Genomic DNA, 18,223 nt, shown 5'->3' on the forward strand with positions numbered 1-18,223 from the left:
TCAGACAACAGAAATATGCTTATGTCAGCGGAAGCTTTACAATAAATTAGCCTAGTATAATGGTACCACCCACTAGGATGGTTACAGTTTAGAGTCTGCTCATCCTCCCTGACATACTCGTTCGTTCAGTGATTTATAGTATGGCATACAAAACTTCTGCCCAAGAGTGAGTACTCTTTGTGTGGTCATTTACAATCACAGCAAGAGGGGAAAAGAAAGCTTTGGGGATTTAGAAATTTTCACAGCAGTTGAAAACCCCACTGAAATAACACCATGATTTAAAACATTCACACTAGAGTCGAGATCCTACCCCTGCTCTGCCAACGGGGTAGGTCAAAAATAATTTCAATGCAGCTAATAAAATTACAGGTAGGTAAAACTACTACGGGAGAAACAAATCCCAGCCATTCCTTCTCAACAAGAAGATATTCCAAACTGAGGATATTCCTCTTGAACGAAAGTGTCTAAAACCACTAGCAACTTCCAGAAACCAGGGTCAGGGTTGTCATTAGTTTTCTCCTAAAGGAAAGGTCAAGTCAGGAGGCTCAGATCTATATCTAAATGTCCTCAGAGCTTAAGGAGAGTTCAGTTCCAACGATTTCAGGACAGTATCTGCCATAGATCACTGAATATTGACTGTGTAAGCTACATGAAATTATCCTCCACAGTTACTATAATGATAATACGAATAATAATGAGTATGTGTAACTGGTAGTTGCCCAGCTGGAAAACATAAAGTTTCCATATATATCTGCCAATTGGACTTTTAATGACAAAACCACAGACATTTGGACTATTTGAAAAAGGACAAATGGAATAAAAACATACTATCTCTGTGAGAAACTATATGATTTGTAAACTGCAGCATTGTAAAAAAAATGTCATATGTGTAGAAGAAAAAGAGTGGAAATGGTTCTTGAACACATATGGAAGAGAGTTTTCTTGATTTAGTACTTATTGCAATAAAACTTATTATTAAAAATGCAAAGGCAGAAATATCTCTGCTTTTGACTATTTCTTAATGTTCTTCCAAAGGAAATTTATTTTCTGGGGGAGGAGGGGGAGCAATTTAGTAATTTCTGACCCCAGCTGATACTAAAGCTCTCTGAAACAATAAGGCCCAGGGGTGTCGAAGGCAGCTGCCTGAATTCCTCAAAAAACATATTTACAAAGTCTATTTTGAGTTCCCTGCATTTTTGTAATGGAATCCAGCTGCTCTGACCTTTCGAAGTTACCTCGTACAGTGTGAACAGCAGCACAGATAAGTGTTACGTTAAATTGCAGTTAGATTCCAACTGCTCAGCGTTTCGGTTAATGGGCTGACATGAGAGAAAGCGAAATGAGAAAGAAAATTATATCTCTGGTCTGAGAAGTAAAATAAAGACTTCAGTCATCCAAAATAATGGTTCGATGAGACCCCCGCAGTGAAAAAACTTTATGCTAAATAAAAATTGAACATGTGAGAGTACATTCTTACAAAACACCAGGAAACCAAACTTGAAAGAGAAGATCCCTCCTCTCATCTCACTCCCGAAATAATAATTTTGCCTTCATTCTTTCTGGACCATTTTAGGAAGCAGGGCCCTGAACAGGAGTTCAGTTAAGAAAAGCTTTATATAATACTAAAAATTCAGATTTCAGTTTTGGTGAAACCTGTGCAGAACAAAATGGCACGTGCAGAAAGGACTAAGATGGGACCCGGCAAAGAGCGTGGCCCCTTCGTGCCTACTTGGAACAAACCGATAAAAGAGAGTGGACAGCGTGCTGTGAAGCAAATAAAGTTTAGGGCCATAGTCCATGGGAGAAAATCCTTTGTCTTCAGCGAATGTCAGATGAGACCTAAAATCAGAGCTTGTGAAGCAACTTTTTCTCCTCCAACAGAAATTTGACAAAAAGCATCCCCAGCAATCCAACCAAACACACTCTATGTTTGCCCAACTCTAAGTAAGAGGTGACATGTCCGTGCTTCCCGCCATCTACCAGGGCTCGCCTGGCCCTGGCTTTTTCCGGAGGGGCAGGTCCCTACCTTGCCCAAGCTGCCGTGTCCCACCAGGCACCGCATTCATCCCTGAGCTGCACTGAGGCAATGAAAGATGGCAGATGGACATGATGAGCTGAGCAGGAGGCTTCTGAGCAAAGGCACTCCTCACCCACAGGTCTCAGTGGCATCGCTGCAGCTTTTTACATAGCAAATCCTTTGTTTTCAGCCAAGACCTGAGCATGTGGAAGAGGGAAGAGCTGAGCGTTCTGGCTTTTGTCTTTTTTAAAGTCATCAGGGTCAACGTGACTCATGTCCTTTGAGGATGTGACTAGGGATTTTTTTTTCCATTGCTCAATATTTTTACGCTTTTTTTTCTTAAAGGTCCTAGAAAACTGATGAGAAAACACTTACAGCTGTAAAGTAAAGCCTGTGAAATGAGCTGTGCCTGAGGCAACATCAGAATGCAAATAAAATGAAAAAATCATTTATTATCTTTCCATTTGATGACTTTAATTCAATCTCATTGCCTTTCCAATATTTACCCAAGTATTTTTTAAAGCTTGGGGTTGGCAACATTGCGGAACCCGAATTTTGGACAGTCAGTAAAGCCTTAGAGCCTATTCCCAGGTGGAGAATGTTCTCCTTCTGCACCCCTTGGATCCTCTCCGAATGCCACTGCCGCCTTCTCCCCCATCGCTGCCCGCCTGCGGGTGTTTCCCCCACTGCAGCCCTCCCCGGGGTGCAGGTGAACCTGCACAGCGCGAGACAGAGTGGCTGAGCTGTGCATGGGCAGGAGGTGCAGCCCCACGGCCCTGGAGCCCCTTCCAACTGCTTTGCGATCGTGCTGCTTTTGAGCACGGGCTCTGTCTCAGTGTTTCGTACAAGGGCGTGCACAGCCTTTTGGCTTGTTTTAGGAAATAAAGCGCCATTCTGCTAAAATGCAGAAGCAAGGCAGGCCGCTGGGCGAATGAATGCAGAAGCTGGACAGACCCGTGATCCTGCTAAGATCAAGGCACACTTGAAAATTCTGTGAGCCTTCAGAGGAAGGAAAATGATGCTATTGTGCATCCCTCTGGCCTTAGGGTGGCAGTCTTGCAGCTGCACTGAGAAAGACAATGTGCTTGTGTGTGCTTCTCCCTTCTGCCAACCCAGAGTCCCCTGACAGCATCCAACTTTGGGCATGTTCCTAGCTCCTTCTTACAAACAAACCCACCTCTAACACAACTGCAGGGCTTGCAGCAGGGCTAGAAACTCCCAGGCTGCCTGCTGCTATGATCTGAGTCAGCAGAAACATGCCTCATTTGGTGTCTTATTTTCTCTGCCCAGACTAAGCTCTTAGAGTGTGCCTGCCACTTGATGCCAAGACAGAAATGATGCCGCTGGACACTTCAGAGAGAAGTTCTGGTAAGTGATGACAGATAAGGAACATTTTCACATCTAGATGATCAGCTCAACAAAAGAGAACCTCAAAATAATTTCCCAGTGATGGCTGTCCTAGTGTGTGAAATGTGTGAAAGGAGCTTGGAGCTCTCAACTAAGCTAATACAGGTCTTTGCCACAACAAGAACCACCACACTGGGTATCAAAAAAAACGTGCCAAAGCACAGTCATTTAATTTATGTATTGTGAAATCCAGGACCCCATGACTTCAGATTTTTAGTTTCCCCACAAGTATCAGACCAGAGGCTGAAACACACATGGGGAAAACAAGAAGGGAAGAGAGAAGGGGGGTAATAGGGAAGAAAGGCTTATGAAAGACAGGTACAAAGAAATAATCTTTATATTCCAACCTAAAAGAACTTTAACATAACATGAAAAATGTGAGGGGATGAACCAGGGAATCAGGAATAGCTGTCCTGTAATATTATTGGCACAGAATAATTCCACTCCTGGGACTGATTTCCAAACATGCAGAACACTTAGTTCAAATGCATAAAAGCTGTTGGTGCACAAAACCTTTGGAAATCATGGCTTTTATGTTTAAGTTGTTTTTTGTCTTTCCCCCCCCCCCGTGGCTGAATGTATTTGAGAAGGCCAGCTGGATCCAATCCCTAGGACAGTAGTATTACACCCCCCACCCCCAATTTTTCCCCTTTTACATCAGTATGTTGGCAGAAAGGTTATTGGCATTGTTGCCCAGAGCCAAAGGTCAGCATGAAAAAAGAGCATGTGAATACTTCTATGAAGAAAATCCAAACTGCAAGTTAATATTCCTACTTTACAAAACTATCAAAACTATTTTTTTATTCAAAGTTAGATTGATGTGGAATCAGATTCCAGATTCTGGAACATGCATGATGTAGAAAGGTCAGGGGGAATGAATATTCAAGATTCAGAGGCAGATTCAGAGGCATAAACTTCCCACACATTCCATCCAAGACAGAATTTTTCCTTTCATATTCTGCTGGTGGGATATTATACATTGGTTGTCAGTGCTAGGCTCCAAAGTGCAAGGTTATTTCTTAAATTATGCAGTTCATGGTTCCAAAACCAAATGTCCCCATCGAGCCACTTACTTTTAAGTGGCTGTTTTTTTAAATTTGACTCTTGCATTATGACCTATGGTGGGATGCCCTTCAGCTTGGAATAGACCTGTCCACGACTTGGTGTCAGAGGAGTCTCAGTGGACGCCCTTAACCCTCTCTTTTGCTTGCTTTGAAAATCTGCCAAAGCCAGGTGATATTAAGTGCCAGTTCTGCTCTGGAAAAAAACTGTAGTGAGTGGCACAGTGTTTATCGTGTCAGTGTTTCCATTTGATATTTGAAGAGCTTACATGTTAATGTGTTTTTTCTAAGGGGCAGCTCAATGAGCACAGGCTAGGTTTAAAAAAAAATTGAAAGCTTCTTGTCTTCTTACGCCTAACATCAACTGACAGAGGCTACAGACCACACTGTTCACGCTTTACATCAGTGCATCCACACTGTCCCCACCTATACCAATGTAACCACCTTTGACAGAAGAGGAAAGAAAAATCATGCTCAAAATGTACATTGAGAGGAAGTCCAGCTGTGATGAGACCCCTCTTACCAGCAGCCTAAACTAGGTAAGTTGTATAGAGACCTCCAGCTTTTTATTTACAGTGGACCAGTTCACCTGGAAGCGGAGCCTGCTAGCACAGTGTAGCAAAGAGCATCAACACTAATTCATGTGCCCTAGGAAACTGCAGAGGGGCATTGGTGACTTTCTGGCAGTTGCATCTACATTTAGCTCCTTTCAGAGAAGGCCTGTTTTCTTAAAGCTGTTTGGTTGGCTCATTTTCAGTGCGTGGAAGGTGTCTTCCTCTGAGGACATCTGCCAGCCAATGTGGCTTCTCCAGGTTTCTGATTAGGGATGCTGAGACGGTGTGTTAGTGAAGAGCCCCACAGCTGCGTTCAGTCCTTGCTGCCAGCTGGGACCTGACAGGAGCGTGACGTGCCTGAATTTGCTATTTCCATTTGTAAGCTAGTCTAGTATCTGGGGTGAACTCAGCGGATAGGCTTTGCTACCTCTATTTGCTTGGAAATAGCATTCCAACAGCAGCCCGTTTTTTCAAGAAACCTGGAGCAAGTCTGAGAATTACAGAAGCTGGGCTGATTCTCTTGCAGCTGAAAGAAGTGGTTAAGAGGCTAGAGATGCCAAGACTCAGCGTAGGAAGAGGAATTCACATGTGACGGGAATTATTTCCTTTGGCAAATGCCTTTGGCAAAGGTGAAGGAGGTAGAGGAATGACCAGCCCCAGTAGGAAACCCCTGTACCTGATGTGGACTTTGCAGGTCAGCTGTTTCCCTGAGATGCTGCATTTGCTACTTGGAAAGAGGAGGAGGTGGGGGTGGAGGGAAAGGGAATGGCCCAACTTAGACAGCTGCAATGAGTACCGGCCAATTTCTATATGATCCACTGTCCACCCCCAGCAAAAGATGTGTGAAGGAGAAGGAACATCTGCGCTTCCCTCATTCTTATCTCGCCCTTCGGGACTCGTAGCCAGTTGGTCTAAAGCTGTCGTAACTTATCTTGGGTGTAAGATCAGCGCACACAAGCTGTAACTGGCACCCAAGTGAACCCACCTTGGTTTTGGCTCTCTGTGGAGCAGAAATTCAGACGACTTCCATTTTCATCCAAATAACACCTCTCTGCAACTAACTTGGGTTTGCTCAGATGGACTTAACTGTAAGGTTTTGTAAAAAAGTAGCCAGTGAGGCTTTGCCAAACCCACACACACTTTCCTCTCTGGATAATCCTACTGTTCAGCAATGGAGAGTCATGAACACCTCATTTCGCATCTCGTGGATAAACAGTGACATGCTGTGAATCACTAGAATCACCTGGTCTGCTTGAATATTCCATTTTTATCAAATGTAACATAGACTTGTGATACAGATCTTTTATTTTTTTCTCTGAAAATAAAGATCTTGTTTCCAGACAACAGACCTGGTTTTGCATCTTATGTGTTTGCTTTGTTCTTAAGGCCATGGTATGCCTTTTCAGCCACACTTTGGATCCTTTTCCACAGCTGCATCCTTTTTTTTTTTTTAATCTGTCATAAACATGGTGCATAATTTTTGCTTTTTCTGCACTATTTAAATAAAGTAGGCCATTAACACCAAACCACATCTTCTTTCACTAGTGATCTTCAGATGCAAAATACAGTGAAAGTAATTGTTTTTCCAACTATAAGAAAGCTTTTAAATGTATCTGGCATATGGGGGGGGGCGTTGCTATACAAACCTTATTTTTTTATTCATTTTACTTCACAAGTAACTTGTTTGTTTTCAAATCCCAGGGCTATTTTCTTCTCTGAAGAAGGTCATAAGAGGTTCAATAATGGCTAAAACATCAGCAATAATTAGGAAAGGAAAGTGTATTGTTCTCTGGAAACAGTGAGCCTTACAAAGAAACTGATTTTGAAAGCCTATGCTACTTTAATATTGAGGTTAGGATGCAGTTATGGAATAAATTTGCAACCAACATCACAATGCTCAGCATGACTAATAATTAGCCAAAAAATGTAACTAGTAGTTCATCAAGACTCTTCCTGTGTTTAGAACAAATGCAAGTGCCAGGTTTATTTTTACTTGCTTAAGCATGATGTAAGGTTTCTTCCACTGGAAAATCCCCTATTAGTAAATTTATCTGGATTATATAATATTGTCCATGGGGCTTTTTCTTCTCCTGATGACTTGTACCTACGGAATTCACTTTATAAACAAAATTCTCAGCGTGTGACTTCAGTGGTCGTTGTGCTCAGGAGTAACCCCTCTCCGATACACTTCTGCCCGCGCTGCCTGCAGGCAGCGTCCAGCCTGATCCTGCTGTCGGTGCACGCTGACGGCACTGCTCGGGGAGGTCTGTTGACTCATCCGACTGGATATACTTTTAAGTGCCTCTGTTTGAAATTTGTTGAGAAAGCCAGAAGGAAAACACGTGTAACTGCTTACTTCCCATGCACTGCTCTGCAGCAGCTGGCAATGGCCTACCACAGTCATACCTCGCTCCGTGTCCGACTTGAGTCTAAGTTTGCAAGACGACAGATGAAGATGTCAAACACAAAAGGGGTTGCAGTGACTCTTCTAAAACCAGGGAAGTGGCGCTACATCCCCAAGTGAACTTTGGCTCACCAGGGTGGATGGCTAGTCGTGTTAGCTGCAAAGGGGCTGGTTTTCCAAAGAAGCAAGATCTAGAAGGTGGGCTGAAGAGTCCAGGGACTTGGGCTGCAGGAATAATCCAGTCCAAGGAAAAGGCTTGAGGTGGTATAATAAAAGTCTTTTAAATATGATGAACAGTAACACTATACTGTATTTTTTACACAGGCTGGGAAAAGGACCTCTTTAAGATCATCTGTAAAGGGCATTTCCCCCCAGACTTCAGAGGTTGAAGTTTAGAGAAGTCAGGGTTTATTTTAATTGTATTTTCTGTTGAATATATCTCAGGAAGACAGTTCTTCATATCAGATCATTAATTGTATTGTGCTAGAGTTGGGGGATCGTGATGCTAAGTATTAGAGACCTACAAGACAGGAACATGGTTATCTTTGTTTCAGAGAGTTTAATCCTTAAAAAATTATGCTCTTCACAAAAAAAAAAAAAAAGATTCATTTACTGTTTTTGTTTTCTATAAATGAAAGGAAAAAAGTGTGTGGCTTGGTCCACACAAATTCAATCTGTTTTCATGGGTAGGTGGAAAAGGGTCCCTTTCAGGTTCAACAGTCTGATGATGAGTCACTGTAGTTCCTGCTCGGTTAACCATGTACCTTGATCTTGTGTTCAAAGGCTGGGACAGAAAATCTTTCTAGTACCAAATGGAGGAGTCTGGCAAGTACTGCAGTAGCTTATTGCAATTATTAAGAATACACATTTTCAAATGCAACTCTTCTAGCTGCAAAATGTTATTGTTTTAGAAGCTGCAGCTATTTATCAATTGGATGAGGATGACTGATAACTGCATGGAGTCTGCTCTGCAAGACAGATCTCCATCTTCTCACTGCACTTGTCTGCAGAACATCCCACTGCAAAAGCCTGAAAAAATGTCCTCAAAATAGAAGGCTGACTTTGGACTCGGCTCTAGGTAAGACTAGCAGAGCCAAGATTGTGGTTTTGCCACATGTCCTGGAAAAAGGGCAGCAAAATTGGGCCATCTTAGGGCTAGCGGCCAATTTGTTTCTCAAGATTTCCTTCCTTCTCAAGAAGGTTAATAATCTGCATCTCACCCGTGCCCCAAACCTAGCCAGCCGCATGATGTTTTGGGAGGCAAACCAGAAGCCTTTGCCTTCCCTTACCAAAGGAGTTTCTCCTTTTGGCTACCCTACAAGCTGCAGGTGCCCTCAAAGCCAAATGCAGCACAGATAAATAGCAAGGAGGATGATCTGGCTTTTGTGTAAGGATTAGCGCTTTTCTGGAGAGATAAGAGACAAGCAGGCACAGTTTCCTTTCCCTCCACTGCTGCCTTGGCCCACTCAAAGTCCTGGGAACACAAACCAGAGGACTGCTGGGTCAGCTCCCGCCGTCCGTGCAGCTCGCACAGAGCAGGGGAAGGTCAAAGGGGGACAGCGTCCCACCCAGCCCCATGGCTTCTCACACCTATCACCAGCAGGTGTGGACCCAGGTGCATCTTTAAAGGAGGCATGGCAAGCACCAGGGATCACGCTGTCTCCAGCAGCCGCCTGCCTTCGCGACACTTGGGCTTGCGTTGCAGCGATGTAAAGCTCACGCTATTCCGGCTCAGCCACAGCAGCGGCTCACCCCAGCTCTGACGGGCCCGGAGGCATATCATGACCCTTCACTTGCACTCTGGCCTAATTGCGATATTTCACTCCATCACAGCATTTGCTGATTGTCATTTATTAATGTGGTGGTAAATATTGCTTCACACCCGCCTTGCTCCAGACCGCTTCCCTGGAGAGCGGTGTGTGCCCCAGCAGTGCAATAAAAAAAAAAAACCCAACTTTTTCCCCCTTTTCTGTGGGAAAAGAAAGTGTTGTCTCTGCCAAAGGACATATTTTATGTCTGTGTACTAGGAGGGAACTCACAGGCCTGGTGATTTTTTTTATTGAGCACTGGTGGGAAGCCCCAAGTCCTGTGTGAAATAAATACTCAAGGAAAAGCACGCTCTATGTACCTATGCAACCTGCCCCTCTCAGTGATGGGTCCTCCGGGTAAGACCGAGGCCATTTAGCTGGCAGCATTTGAGACTGCAGGAGAGCTAGGAGGATGTAATGGGTTCCTTGAATCATTCAAGTCCCACCTCTTTTGTTTAGAAAAATAAACTAGGCTGTGCAAATATTTTGCTGATCACAAAATCTACTGGCAAAATCCTTGTATTTTTCATTTTGTACAAAAGGGAAAACAAACGCTGGCAAGGATTGCAGTGTGGATATTTATGTTAAATCCAATAAAGGCAAAAAACCACGAGCACTAGTCAGCATCTGAACTGATATGAAATCAAAAGGCATTTTTGTTAAAGTTGGTTGACATAATCTAGAGTAATTCTTAATAAATCCTTTCAACCAGAAAGGGGTAACAAGTTCAGTTTAAACTGTGGGGGATTGTTTCACAAGATGAAGAAAGAAAAATTGAAGGGCAAGATAGAAGGCTATAGGAGAGTATAACAAACAGGAATGAATAAGAGGTTTTTAACACAGAAAGGGAAAGAGCAGTGACAGGGTAAGGTACCTTGTGAAAAGGTAACACCCACGGGACAGATGTTTCTTAAACATGCAGGTGGTATCATGGTGGTAAGATTTGTCACAAACATAGCATGCATTTTCCTGGGGAGCTGTGAAAGGTTTGCAATACCCAGGAGCAAAAAAGTCTTCTTAAGTGACCAAAACATGGATTTTGCTTGTGTATATGTTCTCCTTTCTGCCTGAACTACAATATAAGAGATTTGCCTCAGATGCTTAAGCAGGCATTCCACTGTAATTGCTGCTTTGGGGTTACAACACTATAGGCCAAAGCCTTTTAATTCCTCTTCCAGCCACGAAGCAGCTACCGCCACCTTACAAGATCCAGCTAGGTTACCATCTGATTAACATTTAACCAGCTTTTGTTTCAAATCAATAGAAATATTTGCTTTGCAATGTAAACTCTCAGTTTTCATTAGAAAGCTCAGCACTCAACACCCTGCTCCCATCTTTTTTTCATTGGGAGTGAGAAACAGTGTTTCATGGGAGCTGAGGTTCAAACTAATGATAGAAACTGGAGTGTTACAGCTTCAGTCCATTGAATTTAAATATTTGAATTTTTTTGTTCCTATGAAAATTCTCAGTTTTTCCAGAAATTGTATTTTCTTGATGGGTTCCAATTATATCTGTGTACTGACTGACAGCTGGGCAGAGCCACACCACAGAAGGGATGGCATTTGAACCGCCTTGTGGCTAACTTTGGCAGCAGAAAAAGTTCTTTGTGTCCTAATTCATAAGTCATCTTTTTTTTTTTCTGGAAAGCTTCTTTTAAAAGACAAACTGACTTGGTATGATGATAAATGATCATGAACTTAAATCACAGAAAGGAAAGTACCTTTTAGAACTATTTTTATTTTTTTTTTTTAAGACTCAAAGAAAAGCAGATGACCTTTGCAAAATTTCCAGTGGGATAAGGTTCATATTCCTCAGTCAGAAACAGCTTGTCCTTTTCTTTCAAAAACAGGTAGGCAGCTGAAGAAACTGGTAAGAGACCTTGTCCACAATGTACAGACTGATCCATTATGATATGAAGAACAAAGACTGAACAATATTTTAAATTGCTACATTATAGCAGAAATTTATTGTGATACATGGTTCTTCCCCAAACTTGCTTTCTGGGTTCCTCGTGCCCCTTTTTGTTTTTTTAAACAGACCAAATGTTTCAATAGAACCTTTTTTTAAACTGTGACTAACCCATTACTAATGAACCAGCCTGCTGCACAGAAGATAGGTTATTTTTGATTATTAAAAATGCATTCTCTTACTGGAGAAAAGTAAAAGAAGGAGAGAGGCAGGGGAATTTCTGAACACTGCAGCCACAAGTACATGCTCTTGTTATAAGCACATATGCATAGCTGTCCAGGTGGAGCTGCCCTGGATCAAAGCTCTCCTAAAGGTTTCATGCAGCAGGAGCAATATGCTCTGCCTTATGAATTTGCTAGGAGACGAACTTGCCTGCCATCTTACCAGTCTTCAACTCCAAGCCTCTTGAAATCAGTTGAATATGAATCTTCAGCAAAATACAGCTATAAATTGTGGGGAATCCCTTTTGGGACACTGTATTTGTTGATTCAGGGCTAAGTGACTCAATTTGCTATTTATTTAAACATTCCATTCACCAGTACATAGCCACATAAAATGTGGAATCACATTCTTGTGAAAGTCCTAGAGGCCAGTAGGCCACTGCCCCATGCCAAATTTCACTTGAGTCCAAGCCAGGTTTGTTCAGCTTGCATATACAATGAATGAGAAAATGCAGTCCACAATTACATCAGATGCTCAGCAACTTGAAGATATTTAATTTATACCTCAGATTAAGGCCAGAGTATTTCCCTTCTATTGTACAATCACCTGGCAGGGAATGGAGGCTAAGGAAGCACAATTTAGTTAAAGCATTTAATTAAGACCAAGGCAACACCGATACCAGCCAAACCTCTCTTGTAACCAGCTCCTCAAATTCTGAACTACAGAATTTAGTTGCTGCTGTTAGAGAAGGGCAGCCCAAGGCACCCTCCCTTCCCAGGGAGACATCTCCAGCGCAGACAGTGGCTCTTCCCTGATAGTACATGATTATCTTAGTTGTATCCCTGCCCAGAGGTAGAAACTGCTTTACTGTAATGAATGCATAAATATTGTTTATGAAGTGTCATCCTTACTCTGTAGGTTACATTGGTGCAGGACTCCAGAAAGTGTCATAGAAACATGAAATTAATTGTGTGCTTGCCGGTTTCACTAAAACAGTTGTTGCAATAGAAAAAGTTTAGAGAGCATGAAAATGAGTGAAATATTTAAACTCTTCTCACAGGACTTTCCTGTTCATTATTTAGTCTGTTCAAGGTAGGGAAGGATCATACATATGCTTCTGTAACACTTTTTAAACAAAAAAATCAGTTAATCTCCCCCTCTATAGAAACTATTAATTAGTCTGCTTTGCTTTGTTACATGGATCATTTTAAAGAGAGGATTAAAACATGCAGTCACAAAGCAAGCTACTGCAATTGAAGTTAGGGAACGCTTTGGGGGAAAGCTTTAACGTACAAGAGGTAATTGACTGTGCTTCCTAGCTGGAGGGTATGAGCCCTTCTGAGCTTCTAGGAAGGTAAAAAAGGTATCACAGTCTAAGACACGCTCCTAGTAGTAAGTTTCCTCCATCTATAAGAATTTAACTGGAAACACATACTTTCAAACCAGGACAGTACTTCCCTTGCCAGTGTCTGCAAGGTGGGAAGTCAGGTAGGGGATGGGGAGTCAGGGAAGTGTTATGTCAATCCTCTACTGTTGTAGGGCTTGTTTGTTAGCCTGTACCCTTAGAACGATTTACAGACAATTCACAACAATTTAAAGCCTGGCCCCAGGACCTTACAATTCACATTTGACACTCATCTCAAGGATCTTAACATAAAAAGTATATTTCTACCACCTTATATTCTACACAAATGATATTTTATAACAGGAGGTACAAAATGCAGAGGAGGTGCCTCTATCTTTCCAAAGCCAAACTCTGCATTTACAGTTTAGGATCATTAAAAGTTGGTTGAAAAGAAAAAGTATAACAGAGATTCAAGCAGAATATGAGCTAGCACTGCTGGCAAACAAAGACACCCTGATTAACAACAGTTGACAAATGCACAGCATGGGAGCAGGTGGTGGGAGCATAAGAATACAAGAAAAAAGATAGCAACATCTCAAAACACAGAACTTTGGTAAGAGGTACAGAGACTTGCATTAGGGAAACACCATAAGCCTGCAAGCAAGTGAATTGCCTGATACAGTGAGGAGGATAGCTACAGAGAGAGATGACTGACTGGTAGCAGAGGAGGTGGGATAGGCAATTGAGAGAAAGAAAACAAGGTTCATTAGAAATGCCTGGCAAGATAAGAATATCACCCAGCAAGATCTAGTAGCTATAGATGCTGAATTGTCCCCTGGGGTGGGGAAAGAAGCCCAAGCTACCCTGGAAACAGGAAAATTAATAAGTGAACAGAATTACCAGGATTGCTAGACCCATCAGGGCTATCCCAACAGCAGATAGATACCTGGATCTGTATTGTCCCTTACCTGACTTTGATTTCCCTGTTTCTGTCCAAGTTTTAGCTGCTTCTTGTAGGGAACATTTTTTATTTACTTCAGCAATACAGGCTAGTCCAGAGTGTATAAACTAGCATTTCCTTTTCTAGCATACAGGTTTAGAAACAAGCTGCCCCACTCAGCTTTCAGAGCTAGCTTACTATTATAGGTGGAAGCTTCTGGTCCTTTTGACACTACCTTCTAAGAAACCTGCTCCTGTTACCTCTATTAAGCCTACAACCAAATAACTTTCTCAGGTCATTCTCTATCCTTTTATAACCTGAAAAACCCCAGGACTTCCTTCCTGATGCTGCCAGAGCCAGCCAACAGCTGAACAAGGTTACCCTAACCAGTGCCAATCACTGCTTCTTATAAAGGTCAGATGAACCCCCCCATACCACCTTTTTTAATGAACCCTCTGATTTAGCAAGTGAGTTGTGGTGAGTGCTATAGAGAGTACAGACAGCTTTTACTTTGCCCTAGGCATATCAATAGATGAGTGGCTTTTTTTTTTCTCAGATGTTACTTGTTTTGGTGACTGTTCAATGTGTTTTTTGTCTCAATGTTTCTGCTCAGTGATTTGAGCCTAAGAAGTTTAGTGTAACTCTCCTCTTACACCGTGTGTGGCAGAACTCCACTGGCGCTGTGTGTGCCAGAACACACACTCCTCTGTGTGTTCTGGCAAGTTAGCTGGTTGCGATGCACTACGTGTGCTGCGTGGGCACTCCTGCCCCATGACTGGGGAGGGTAAGGCCAGCAGTCAGAGGAGCTGAAGAAATGGAGATGCTCTTAAGGGTATTTAGCAGGTGGTATACTTCCACCAGCAGCTTTGCCAAAATCTAAAGTGTAGGGAGTTGAACAGTTCCTGTGGAGGCACCTTGTAGCACTGTGTAAATTTACTGGAGGAATGTGCTTCTTCCCTGCAGTCTCCAACTGCTGTATTTCCCTTTGAAAGACAGCAGGAGCCTGTTTCTACTCTGCTCTAAATACCATCAGCTTGCATCGCTTGGTACCCATATTTTGCCTATATCAGGCTCAAGTTACAGAGATGCAGGTAAAAGATATTTTAAATTTCTGGTTTACCCACATAAACTGGTTCTGCTTACTTCATCTTTCTCCTCTGACTTTCACTGTGAACTACAAAGCCACCAGCTCATTCTTAGTGTCCTTCTTAGAGCTGGGTGGTCAGGTCAACATTTTCTTTGCAACAACAACAAAAACAATCCTACTTTCTTCCTTCAGCAAACACTTTTTAGGATCCCAGATTGGTCTGTTAATTCACAGAGTAGCCGGTACACTTCATTCTCCTCATCTCATCCTCAGGTCATACATAGGAGAGGGTTCATGGACACCAAGAGATATTATACAGCTAGGAACAAGGAGAGACCGAGCCTTTCTTGAAATATCTGCCATTGGCAAGGGTTGGTCATCATGGCATATAGAAGAAAGTACAGCTTGTTACAGAAATCACTGTACATAGATTTACAAAAGTGCTCCTTCATATTTGGGTTTATATAGAGATATTTAAATAGGTGTATTTGAAATGCTTTCACTTCTGTGGTTTGCTGTCAATATTGAGGATGTTGCAGTATTTCTTATGAGTTAAAAGTGCCTTTTTTTCTTTATATGGAAACTTTATTTAAAAAAAAGCTCTCACTACTGTAAAGATCAAGTGTCTATCTCTGGGAGATTGTTACATTCCTTTTTCAGGAGCCAGGGCTTAACAATGCTGTAGGAAAAAAAAAAGAATCTATATGGCAAATCTTGTAGTACAAGTTTTTGTGGTTAACCGAGAAACATGCCATGAGTCAAGCCTTTGGAAACAGTTTGGTAATTAAAGACAAATGCTATGACATAATCATTTACACGCAGCAGAAAGATTTTTAGATTAAATCTGGCCTGACCCATTGCTCAGCAAGTGTTATCTGGGATTCTTGAAAGTCATTCATTTATTTACATACTAATTTGGCCCACATGTTTTATTAAAAACAAAAGCCTACATTTCTCAGAGGAGTGAGCTCTATTCCAACTCTGGTTAATGAGTTTGGTCAAGCAAGGAATGGACCTGTTCCAATGGGTACTATATGGAGATACTCATAAAACAACAGAGAAAGTTTTGGCTTTCAAATACCTTTTTCCCCCAAATTTATGCTCTTTAAGTGCATTTATTTCAGGTAAATGAATGAGTCCTGCTTAGCTGCATTATCAATCATGCACTTGTACTCTCCCCATTGTAAATAAGCTGGTCCATAAAGCTAAGTTAGTGGAGAAACCAGCTAATTTGGCTAAGGCAGCTGGGCACTCCTTGAAGGGGCAAAAAGTGTGTATATATAAACACCCGGCACACACCTATGTGTATGTCAAGATATTGCTGGATGCAGATATTGCTCCATGTAACCATTGAGCTTAAATCTACTTTTTCTTTCTTGTTCAGCCAGAATTACGTTGCTACCAGTTCAGCTAGCTGAAATGCTTCTGCTGGGGATGAGCTGCAAAGGAGAAAGGAGCTTTATATGGATAGAGTTTTGGAAAGAAATAATGCAGCGACTGCTGACAGGGAAGCACTGACAAGAGGAGGAGATCGAGGTGTAATATGCCTCTGACCTGGCATAGCCAGAAGCAGAGAAGTATGGCTGAAAGATTGATGACTACAAAAAATTGAATAGAAATAGAGAAAGGATTTTTTGGTTATGAAATTCTGTGTTGCCTTCCTCTTTCCTTCCCTGCTCTGTTCTTCCATTTTGCCAGTGAGATGAGCAGTGTGGGCTAATGGAAAAGAAGGGATTAGAAAATGACAAAACAAATGGGATGAGGGAGGACTAAATTTGATGTTTCTGCAGGAAAATAGGGACTTCTTCCAAATGGAAACATGTTCCCCAAAAGGCTATTTTTCTAGCCAAAAAGTGATCATGCTCCTTTCATGCAGGGCAGTGAACTTCTGAAGCAGAGTGTTGTAAGCAGCTGTCAGGAAGGAAAGGTTAGGCTTTATTTTAAGTTGGTCCTCACACATAAAAGCAGCTTCTAATGACCTATGCAGCTTCCTGTCCTCAGTTGGTGCCTACTCCCACAGAGACGTAAGACAGACCAGTATACTGATACTGGGCAGGCGCCTATGTGCAGGCAGCTAGTGTCATCTCTCGGCAGGCCTTGGGGAGTACTAGCTGTTAATGCTTGTGTGGGAAGAGAAACACTTTAGGAGGCAGAAGTTGAGCTGAAACAATAAATATGCATTGCCTCAGGTACAGGTGAGAGTACAGCTGGACTTCTCTACGGGACTGGAGCCAGCTGCTAATTCCTGCTCAGAGTGAGTGGAAACCAGTACTTGATCCCTCTGTTCTGCTTTGGAAAGTCTCAGCCAGCCGTAATGCAGTTGACAGGGTTGAAGTCACATGTGAGGACACAGAAATAATTTCCCCCCAAACCCCCACATATTTGGATCTTGTTGCCTTTACAGCACTGCAGTTCTCATCCCTTAGCCCTGAGGCAGGCGTGCTGACCTGCCAGTAGCTGTAATTGTGAACGCTTTGTTGGGCAGTTGTCGCTGCTCCACTCCTCCATGGTACACTTCAAGTTAAAGATGGGCACCCACTCTGTACGGCTCTGCTCAAGCACCTGGGTGTGAGTGGGCAGGTGCTTTTGCAGGACCACACTGACACTGGCACAGCTCCTTGAGCACGAGCTTGCACACCTCCAGAGTCGGGGCACCTCATCGTAGTGCGTGCACGCTTTGCAAGTAAAGAACCAGGGATTCTGGCCCTAAACATTCATAAAGAAGTATGAAAATGATTGCAATATAAACTAATATCTTCCAACATGTGTGTTTCACTTTTTCGTGTATTTGCAGATCAAATAGAGGTGCAGGAGAGCAGCTTTCTTCATTTGCTGGTGCGAAATTTTTTTAATTTATTTGCTTAGGAGATGTGAAATCTGATTCAAAGATGCATTTGCCATTAGTAAGTGCTTGGCACTGGTATTTAAAACAGCTCTTTTCTATCTGTGGCAGCTTTTACCTTTGCTTAAGCCTCACAAACCCAAGATTTACAAGCTAATGAACACTAACTGACAATATGTAGACGATACCCTGTGCACCGGCTGTTTGGTGTAGATAACTAAGGCTTGTGAGTTTACTCTCAAACTGACTGCCTAAGCCTGGATATCTGCTGAGATACTTTATCCTTTTATGAGGGTGAATCCAGAGTGCACTGAGTAATGCATAATAAAATTAGTTTGAGGGGGGAAAAAAGAGAGCAAAAAGATAAGCACAGTAAAATAAGCTCAAATGACTTCACTGTTCAGTAATGACTCCTACCAAATAACTGCATTGTAGTTTTATCTTTCCAACCGAGATTGTGTTAATGCTCTAAAATTAAATCTCTTGTGAAAGTTATCTGGAATTTCTCAAACAAGTTTTAAAGGGGTTTATTTTTTCATCAGAGGTCATGCCTCAAGAATTTGTAGGAATTCCGCCTGGAAAGTAATAATCAGTGGAAACTGGCAGTCAAAGCTAATTTATATTACTC

This window comes from Gymnogyps californianus, chromosome 3 (genome assembly GCF_018139145.2).
Source record: "Gymnogyps californianus isolate 813 chromosome 3, ASM1813914v2, whole genome shotgun sequence".
Taxonomy (NCBI): Eukaryota; Metazoa; Chordata; class Aves; order Accipitriformes; family Cathartidae; genus Gymnogyps; species Gymnogyps californianus.